The sequence below is a fragment of the Papaver somniferum genome, chromosome 2 (assembly GCF_003573695.1).
Source record: "Papaver somniferum cultivar HN1 chromosome 2, ASM357369v1, whole genome shotgun sequence".
Classification (NCBI taxonomy): domain Eukaryota; kingdom Viridiplantae; phylum Streptophyta; class Magnoliopsida; order Ranunculales; family Papaveraceae; genus Papaver; species Papaver somniferum.
This window is the reverse complement of record NC_039359.1, coordinates 76,388,618-76,399,950: the sequence shown is the minus strand read 5'-3', so window position 1 is coordinate 76,399,950 and position 11,333 is coordinate 76,388,618. Positions and strand designations below refer to the sequence as shown.

The window sequence follows — 11,333 nt, the reverse complement described above, 5'->3', positions numbered from 1 at the left end:
GAAAATACAGCATAATCTAATGTTCTAAGTTGGACATCCGAAATATGACAACTCTTTCTGGCAAAAGATGTTTGCAACATGAGAACATGCAGTCTCAAAATGCGAGATCCTTGCCTTCCCAGGCTTTCAAGCCAACCGTGATATTAATTCCTTGTGATGACAGCCTTCTTTGCAGCAACGATCATTGTTTTCAAGTTGCATCAGCACCGTTTTCAACTTGGATTAAGCTTTCACTTGCTTCAAAGTCATCAGTCGTTTGCAATAGAATTATCTTTTTTCTTGTTATGTAGGGGTGCCATGCAAGCATTTATATCATGTACATCGAAATCAATCATAACATCTAACCAAAAAATTCGACCATTGTTTTCAAGTATTAATTCATGGAAGCAAGTGAAAAAATCCAAAAGAATGAAACCAAATATCCACCCGTTTAAAGAATGCAAATGTCATGGAGTGTGCCCAGAACATTTCCTTGTTACGACTACCATATCTCGTGACACTAATACCATACTCGAAGCACACACATCATGCGTCCTAATAAAAATACGTACCTAGATGTTCATGTTGGACTATTTTATGGAATTTGTCATCAAGGTCAGAAAGAAAAGCTTATTCAGGTACATATTCGGGGATTGAATGAAAGAAAAAGAGTTACATGAAATTACACTTACGTCCAAAGCAACAACTGTTGTACACAATGTAATAATGACAGGGTTTACACAATTTTGGTTGCACATTTGTTGTGTATCCTGAACCAGGAAAACAGAACGAAAGAAAAAAAGTTGCATGAATTGAATTTGCAACCAAGGCACTCAACTGTTGTAGACGTAATCCATCACCGTGGGATAGATTCATGCTTCATAAAGGAAAATCCTGGTTAATGCAATACAAACAATCTCTAAATTAGTTACAATAAGAAATCAAATAATTATTCAGGGGGAAGCCATGATTCTATTAGATTCAATAGTTGGATTTTCCGCCTTGCACCAAAAATACAGAAAAGGTCTCTAAGAAATGTAAACGGCGCATATGACTTTGGAAACCACCTAAATCGGGAAAAGAAACGCTCATAATACAACTTACTGAGAAGCTTAGTAACCAATATATGATAAGTAATTACTCATTCACGCAAATCTCTACCATGCAAGCTTGTTACTTTTTTGTAAGCACGCCATGAAGGTAGGGAAAATCTCGAAGACTCCAATTCCTATAAAAAGATTGGAATGGTGGTTCAAATGAGATACTAAATCAACCCATAAAGAACAGTATCGATATTCTTAAAAGCAATAAATGAAGTGCAAATTTTGGATTTCAGTGAATTTCAGCCAAATTTTTGGTTTAAGAATTTCGCCCAAATTTTTCTGAAGTTGTAAAATAGGAGTTATATTTACTGAAAAATACTGTAGATGCATAAAGTTACAACTCCTTGATATTTTTACGACGAAGCCAATGTTTCTTTTACAGTCATATCTACAACATGAAAATATACGCAAATGTTCTTTTGTGAACAAACTATTTAATGTCAGACGCATTCAGTATCATTTTCCTTGGTATTAGATGGTAGAGAATGATATCGAGATTTTATAGCCCATATCCCACCAATGAATCTTGGCGAGGTCCAGGGATAAATATTTCCTTGAGATTTTTATAAATCTTCCAAGTTCCAAGCTAAAGCCAAAGGTAGAGTGATTTTTCAAAAACTTGATGGGCCTATAAAGCATAATATCCATTCAAAAATATTTAATTTCATTAAAGTTCATTCTAATCAGCACCCGAGAGCTGAGACTATACCAAGTATAGAAGAATATTGCGAATCTGTAATGGTTATGAAGGATTATCGCCAACAAATATTCGAAACTCCTATTAGTGTGTTGTGGATTGACCTAGACATGTTACCCAAATCGGTAATACCAACATAAACATAAATCACATTTCGGGTAAAAAACGACCAAAAAATGTAAGAAACCTAATGTTGATTAGCCCAAAACGCAGAGTCATACCCGGTAAATCAGATTAAAAACGTATCGTCGTATGTTGCACAGTGCGCCCACTAAACAAAGTATCCTTTTAAAAGACTTATACACTTCCATTTCGCAGTCACTGCACCCTAAAACAGTACAATAAACCTAATTAGCACCAATCAGTTGTTTTTTTTCACAAATTAAATCAAAAACCACATAATAAAAATCATAGATCTTTAATATTTTTCAATTACCCAGATTCAAAAACACAAATTCGATGGCAATTAATAAAACCCAGATTAAGAAATACAAAGTTAGTCAAAAATTATAAACCCAGATAGCAACAATCACAGTCCATTTAAAACTAATCAAAAGAACAATCAAAATGGCAGTTCAATATTGATTTAGATGATTTACCTAAGATGGATGCTGGTTATTTTCTCAATATGTCCTCTACCAACCAAAATATGCAACAACACGATCACAAAGAAAAATGTAAGAAAAAACAACAAATTAAAATCGTCTATAATCAAACTTACAGAACATGACAAAGCATAAAATTGAGAACCTTTGGAAATTGGAAGATAACTCCTTTTGAGGTTTATATAGTTGAATATCTCCAGAGATTGATTGGAAAACGTACCAGAGATGGCAATGAGGGTGCTTTTTTATTAGTAACCTATGATCAAAAGGAAATTGATTAGCAGAAATTATGGTGTTGTACTTTTATTGCGTAACACATGGAAACTGCAGGGAAAAGAAGTCAAGGTAAAGCCATAAATATGACAAATCAAATCTAGGACGTTGAATGGGGGCGACGGATGTGGGTGAATTTTCAGCCCCGAGGAATGTCAGCCATGGATCACCGTAAAAGGGCCATCCAGAACCGTTAAATCAGGAAAAACACATTTGTTTTTGTAAGATAGATTATAAGATATATAATATAATATATAACCTATGATCAAAAGGAAATTGATTAGCAGAAATTATGGTATTGTACTTTTATTGCGTAACTCATGGAAACTGAAGGGAGAAGAAGTCAAGGTAAAGCCATAAATATGACCAAATCAAATCTAGGACGTTGAGTGGGGGCGATGGATGTGGGTGAATTTTCAGCCGCGAGGAATGTTAGCCATGGATCACCGTAAAAGGGCCATCCAGAACCGTTAGATCAGGAAATACACATTTGTTTTTGTAAGATAGATTGTAAACCAATTCTGGGTAGAGTTTTTTCCAAGTGACGATGTAAACCCAGAATCGGAGTTTGATCAATACCCACATAAACCAATTATGGAAATCGGTGTCTATATATGTCTATATAATCCGATTATGCCTTACTTTCAGAAACAAAATATTCATTATATAGTTTAGGAAATTAGCGCACTACATATATAAGATTCAATATGGGAATTCTAGAATTTGACACATCAAATACTCGTCAATGAACCTCTGAGAACGTCGGTAAAACGTCGTATATTCTTTATGGTGAATGAACTTAGTTTCCCCATTACGAATTCTCCATAGCCCGTTGAAACACTCCTGGTGAAATTCAATGAATAGCTAAATGTTAGTATGTGAACTTTTGACGGTGATATAGGTATAAAAATGATCGCATTACTCACTTTTTCCCTAAGAGAAGCTCGTGGATGATAGTGATACACCATATTTCTAACTTTTATGTACTCTAGCATTGCGCCCTTTATGTAGTTGAATCGAAAAGCCAAGTATCTCCATTTTTGGTTATTGGGATTCGCGGTACGCCCATAAAAGAACTCTTTAATTCTCGTCCAAAACATTGAATAGATTTCATTCGGACGTTCGCGGAACGTATTAGAAAACAATTTAACCAGACACAAATCTTCAAACGGTTCCCATTCCATTTTCTAGGCTAAGTGTGTGATGTGAGAGTGGCTCAAAGAGTTTGTCCTTATATAGATGAAGTCTCAACGGCTATTTTTTTTTTTGAATTCAATTCAAACAATCGGATTTTATATATGACCACATAGACCGATCATGTCCTTAAAAAATCATATAAAATTTTCCTCTAACAAATCGGGCTTGTGTAATACACATGTAAACCGATTCTTAAAGCTACATGACTTTTCTTCATAGCAAACGGATTACATATATGTACATGTAAACCGATTCTTAAAGTTACAGAACTTTTCTTCTTATAAATCGATTTACATATAGGTACAAGTAAACCGATTCTGAAACTGAAACTTTGGGAAACTGTCAGAGTCAGGTTACATATAGGTACATGTAAACAGATTCTGACTGAAAGAATGCCAAAATCCTGCATTTTTTACACACACATTAAGTCATTCATAAACTAGAAACCATATTAAGTCATTCATAAACTAAGAGTATAACCAAACATAATTAGACAATAAGTTTAAGACAAGACATAAGTTTTGACTCCATAATTATCCATACTTAAATACATAAACATGAATATAACCATTCATTCATGAACATTCCCACCACGATCACGACCACGTCCACCGCCACGACTACGTCCACCACCTCCTCGTTTACCAGGTTGGGCGCTGCTCGATCCACCTTCAGACATCCTTTTTGTGTGTGTGTGGGGGGGGTATCTTCCTCTTCTTCTTTGGATCCTCCTCCTCCATCTCCCCAAAGTTTGCACAAGCTTATACATCTTCGAGACTGTTCAATTCATCAATCAACTTTTCATTGGCCTTCACATTTTTCCCTTACCTGATTTCTATCTTTGCTTGGGTTATCAAGTGCCCGACTCGTCTTCTCTGTTCCAATTTCAAATAACAAACATTCAATATATAATGCTAAAACCATTAACAAAATCGTAATTGTGTAACAATACGCACCAAATATTCGAGAGACGTATCTTTGTCCTCTATCTTGGGCCTCTCATATACTCATATCACCCGAAACATTGAGGTGCCACGACATGTAACCCGGAATTTCCTCGTCAACTGTTCGAGATGGACCATCCAAAGGATATATGTGAAACACTCTATTTTCCCAATAATCACATGATGGTAAAGGCTTGTGAACAATGTCAATATAATTATCATATGATTTGTTTTTTTTCTTATTGATGTTGAACATCTTGTGCGCCTTTGAGATTTTTTGTACGTAACCGCATTGCCTTGCGACTCTCGTTGGGTTGTATATTACATATCCTCTTGGATGAAACAAAGGCCCAAAATACGAACTTTGCTCTGGGCACCCAACCTTCTTTCCTTTTCATTTAGCCAAATCCTCCTTGTAAAGATCAAAGACAACATCCTTCGTCGTCAAGTTGTCTAACTTGTGCCTCAACTTCTGTAGGTGTACTTGTCTCCATAATGCTCTCTGTCCCATTATTTGTTCTCAAAAGCCCTTTTAGCAAATATTGGGAAGAGAAAATATACACACGCCTGCAGAAAAGCCATATTCCCTACGATTTGGTTTCTTTGAACGCTAGAAGCCTTTCTCAACTCCTTCAACGAGTGTGCAAGGATGGCAGTGCCCCAAGAGTATTCGTGAATCTTGTCAAATGGTTGCAACAGCTGGATAAAGTTGGCGTTCACACGGTCACCGAAAACGTCGGGGAATATAATAGCTCCCAGGACGTAGAGGACATATTCATTGTCAGTGGCGATGATACGTTCCCTGGTCAGCACATTTCCCTCGGCACGAAGCTTCTTTGTTTCCATGAAGTTGTCCCTCAGCCTCGAGAGATGGAATATCATCTACTTTGCCTTGCCTACTATCATCTCCTTCTTGGTCTTCTCTTCATCCCATTGGAACACTTCCTTGGTGAACGCATAAATCTTGTCCCACCCAAGCTCTTGCGCGTACCCTTTGTGCTTCACAGATTTACCTTCTATGCTTAGCCCGGTAATGAACTTCGCATCATTTGGAGTTATCGTCATTTCTAAAAACGGAAGATGTAAACTATCCGTTTCCCCGTAGTATCTCTCGGAAAAGGAGGAACAAAGAGATTTGTCGTAACCAAGGTCCAAATTATCGACCGCGGGTACCAACCCCGTAGAATTGACTAGATCGACTACTTCCGGAACTTCTCCAAGGGTGGATTCTGGTGCTATAAGTGGCCATTGCCTCATCATACTCACTGACGTTCCTGGATTCATACGATTAACGACATACTTGTGATCCTATAAAACAAAACAACCACGATGGACAACAATCAAAACACTACACGGATAATAATGTTTATATTACATAACATAAGGTTTAGGTACTTACTATGGGATTGTAAACGACGGCATCCCAACTATCTTTGTAACCCCATACTACCTGTCCTCCATCACCAGGTATCCCTAAAACAAGATCATCAGGGGCGCGAGCAAACATCTTTAGCGGGTCGGGCATGTGGCCACCTTTCTTCTTCTTTGGAACTTCTATCTTCTTACCTTTTTCTTGAGTATCTCCTCCTTGGTCTTGTTGTTGAACTTCTCCTCCTCGGACTTCTTCTTGAACTTCTCTTATCTCTTCATCATCTTCCTTCTCACTTTCTTCTTCATTACTTTCATCTCACCTTCTTCTTCATCACTTTCACTCTCATCACTTTCTTCTTCACCACCTTCCTTGCCACCACTTTGTTCCTCATTAACTTCCTCATCACATCCTTCTTTTTCAACTTGTTTGTCACCACCTTCTTGTTCAGTAGGTGTATCGGAATCAGATTCTTCATCTGTTGGTTCCTCCGCTTGAGGTGGTGGTTCATTGATAATGATCCCTTTGGATTTACTCCCCGTGCCCCTTCGGTTTCGGTGGGAAGCCTTCAAATTTTTACCGTCTTCTCGACGAGGTAGAAAAGCCTTAGGAGTAACAAGGTCATGTTTCCGCTTATATTTCTTGTCGGCTTGCTTTTGTTGCCTGTAGAATACGAATTTAAGCGACAAAAAACAATGGAATATAACGCATTTTTTTAAGTCAAGGTACATAATCGGTTTACTCGATATACATATAAAATCCGATTCCTAACATATAAAATTTACAATCGGATTTTTTTAAGTGCTAGTGTAAACCGACTCCAGAAATCGGTTTTCTCGATATACATATAAAGTCTGATTCTTTACTACACAATCGGTTTTTGTGAACACATATGTAATCCGATTCTAACAAAATAAAGTTACAGGAACATTGGCTACAAGAATCGGTCTATTTTTACATTAACGTTCCCCGATTCCTATTCACATGCAGCAATCGGGGTATGTCACCAAGAACATCAACCGTTTTTGAACATAATCGGGTTACTTCTACGGTAACATAATCCGATTCTGTAAAACCCAGAAAATTTTGATTTCAAAAATTGCAATTTCCAAGCGATTGCATGTTACTAAAACCTAGTTTAGAGGATTGGGTTGATAGAAAAGTACCTGATTCGACCCATTTCCTCCTCTTGTGCGATACGAGACGATTCGGCTTCCTCGAGCACTTCCTTCGTTTTTTTTCGAATCGCTTCAACAATTCCGGGATTGTTATCACTAGAATAATTTTTGTTAGTAGGATGTTTCATTCTTGATGGTTTAGACATTTTATAGAAATAACAAAACAATTAATCGTTTTTGGATCATCAATCATCAACGATCTTTGGTTTCAAAAAAAATGAAAAAACGGGGAGTAAAGGAGATGAAGAATCGGTTTTTAGGTTAGAAATGAAAACTGATTTTAGTTAGTTAAGTTTATTATTAAGGATTGATTGGGATAATTTAGTAATATTAGTATTTTTTGAGGATAATTTTGGTAGTTTTTATAAATTTAGACACTCCTTATCATTGTGTATTGGGTAGATGAAGTAATCTATAATCCCTAATTAAGTCGCATAAACCCTAATTTACTCAGGTAAATTAATGTATTAGGTCGTTGTATATAGTCGACGCTTAAGATACATTTTGATGCTTAATGTGTACTGCCGGTGTAATAGAGTGGTACTGGTGTCGCTCTTAGTGGCACAGTTGAAAATGTAATGGTCTCTTGCACTGACGGACCTGCAGCTAGGCAAGTCCAGGTAGCCATCATAGTCCAACAGCCTAAAAAAGGAAAATGCTTTGGTCTACCAAGGCTATTAGCCCGGACTGGGAAAAGAACGAAGACTTCTTGGGTCCGTCCCTGGTCTCTTGGAAACCAAGCTAAATTAAGCCACGTATGGGTTGGTATTGCATTAGATTACCAAGTGATGCTTGATTCTTTTTAATCTTATTAGCTTATATTCCTTGATCTCGTTCGTATTTTTATGTGAATGATTGGTTAAACTGCAGACCGTATTTTAATTATTCACTTATTGTGATCAAAGAATCTTAATGGTCATTTTTCTAATCGGATATTATGCTATTTTGATATATTGTCGGGTTACCGAATAAGGATGGTGGAGTACTGTCTTTAAACTGAATTGAAACTTTCATCATACAGTGTTTGTGAAAATTCGCTAGTCTTAATTTTATCTAGTCTTGACATTGTAGATATTCATGCCAGAGCTTGGCGAATAAAATAATATGGTAAATGTAACCACTATTTTGTCTCATTCGTACTGCGTTTAGTACTACATCACCTTTGTTCAAAGATCTGGCGTAGATGAACACAAGTTACATTTCTAGAAATTGAACTTTAAATTGTGCTAAAAACAGTCGATGTTTGTAACGTATGCAAGATCATGGGGGTGTTTGTGCTTGCGATATCACTTTTATCTTTAGTTTTATCTACTTTCATTCATATTTTATTTTTATGCGATGTCATACACATATTTTAGCTTTTACATTTTATGGTCCCATGCCTGAACATTGATTTCGATACCAATACCGGATAAGAAATGCAGTTGTAGGTTTAGTCATCGTGGGTACTTGTACTCGAACCTTTTTATGTGAATTTTGTGTATGTACTTAATGTGATTGTGAGGTGATGGAAGGGTTGATGTCCACATTTTGGGTTATGCTTCTCATGTATGTTGTTTTATACATATTCCTTAATCAGTTTACTTGATAGATGATAAGATAGTTGTTATAATTATGGGTAGTTCATACCATCAAAAATGCTGACAAATTACAGTCGTGCTTGATCCTTTCAAGCAAATTAGTGTGACGTCCCAACCTAATCACCTATTTAGATAATAGGATTACAACCTAATTGAAGCATCAAATTTGGATTATCGATTTTAAGAATTATAATTTCATAATCTAATCCCAAAACAAAACCCATACACTTTGATATTATACAAATGAAAATATCTCGAGTGATATGACTATAATCATTTGTTGTTTACAAAAAAAAAAGAAAAAAGAAAGAAAGATACATACATACATACATAAAAGATGAACAAACACCTTCAGTTCGTTAAAACTTTAAGCTACAAACACGGATATCTTCGTGTGCACCATTTCTTCTTGTAACCACTAGCATGCTACTAAAAGATAAACAATATAAGAAAGCAATTAACAACTTTTACACCAAGCACCGAGCACAACATCGAATTATAGCATTTTAAGAAAGGAAATACAGATGCTGCGATCAAACCAGTATGATATCCAAACGGACGTTTTCCCCAAATACCTCATATATAATATTTACATTTCCCGTGCTTAGTAAAACATAAATTTACCATATAAAATAAAAAGTGATATAGTTACGTCATCTGCGCTATTTAACTATATTGCACTTCCCGTGCTATATAATATTTACACTTTACGTGATGAATTAGACTTAGAAAGGAGCCATGGGGAAACCATAGGCACTCCCTGCGGGGATACTAGGTGACGCATATCATCACTCATACCCATTCAATTACGCAAAAATATACTCACAAGAAGTAAAGGCACATCATGCTCATCGTTGAAAAGAAAACTTAATGATTACAAATGGGTTACAAGAGGTCCCACCTGATTAGATGACAAGCCACTCCTACCTTGAATCCTTTAATCCGCTGGTTCATTCTTTGAATCTATCGTTGTTACCTAAGACTAATTCTTTCATCTTTTTCTGAGATCAAATCGACATCAACATCATCACCTCTTTCCTCGAATCAACACTTAACTAAGCTTCCAATGAATCTCTCCCACAAAAAAACGCAAAACTCTGGAATTAAATTTAACAGAAAAGAGAAAAGGAAGAACATACGGGAAGAAGAAAGAAGACGAAAACGAGAAAATAATTTTCTCTTCAATTCGGTGGTGGTGATGAAGCCAACGAAATTGCTAAGACACCCTCGAAAAATGATAAGGGAAGCCGAGTCAGTCTGTCGGCAAAAAGACTATTCTTCCCTTCATACTCATCCGACGATAACTTCTCTTCCGGTATCCGAATGACCCGTTCAAGTAGTCCACTTCGCAAAACTTGTTGAGATCTACCCGATAGTACTAGGTTCGTATCTTATATTTGCTAGATTAATTCCTATTAAATTAAATCCATATTAAATAATCGAATAATTAGCGGTTAATTCGTCTCTTGATCATCTCTAGATTATTGATAATCGTCATTTGACCGGTCTAGTAGCGTTTACGAGTTTGAGGGTCTTCACATATAGGAAGTCGTTATGCGGTTCATCACAACTCTATAAGGTTGTTCATATCATCTGAAAATGTTGGTTGTGTTAGGATTAAGACATCGGAATTAACCTCTTCACAAGACACTATTTCTTTGGATCACGTAGAACTAAAAAAACAAAACAAGATGCACGAAACAGAAACAAAGACACAAGATTTAACGTTGTTCGGAAAAATGCCTTCGTCCAAAAACGACTACGATCAACTCCTATTATTGAAAAACTTATGGATAATTAAACCTTAACGATTGATGAATCAATCAACAAACTATGAGCAACAAAATGTTGTTCACAGACCCCAAACAATTCTCTTTGAACAAAACGTTCCAAGCCCTAAAATTCTCTAGTTATGAGAACTTTTATCTATATTGTGTTGTGTGTGTTTCCCTAACACTTGTACACCTATTTATAGAGGTTAAAAACTTGTCTTCCAAGTATATGAGTTACACTAGGAATCTAGAGTATTACTAAGTCAGGAAACCTTGAGTTTAACCAAAAAAGGAAACCTCTAACTATACCAAAATCAGGAAACACCTAAAATATTCTAAAATCTTCTTAAAACATCGTCAACTTCTAGCAATTCTTCACCTTGACGATGTTTCCACCAAACAGAGTTAATCTTCAAAAAAAGTTAACCATAGCCTCAATTGCCCCTAGGGACTCAACAACGAGCACTATTGATCAAGATGAGACACCTCTCAAACTTGACCTTCAGAATAAATTTCATCAACATGTCTGTTGGATTATCTTCAGTATCAACCTTCAATAATTGTACTAATCCATCATCAACCACTTCTCGAACCTAGCGCCTTATGATAACGGACATCAATATGCTCGGTGCGTGC

The 11,333-nt window shown here is 36.3% G+C and overlaps 1 long non-coding RNA gene across 1 annotated transcript; it reads right to left on the bottom strand.

Annotated features, from left to right (window-relative positions):
* Nucleotides 1-637: 637 nt before the first annotated feature.
* On the bottom strand, nucleotides 638-2,692 carry LOC113353567. The gene is made up of 5 exons (XR_003361376.1): nucleotides 2,530-2,692; nucleotides 2,379-2,414; nucleotides 2,001-2,107; nucleotides 1,084-1,207; nucleotides 638-873 (listed from the first exon to the last, which is right to left on the bottom strand). It is a non-coding gene; the product is annotated as an uncharacterized LOC113353567 (long non-coding RNA).
* Between the last annotated feature and the right edge of the window lie 8,641 nt (nucleotides 2,693-11,333).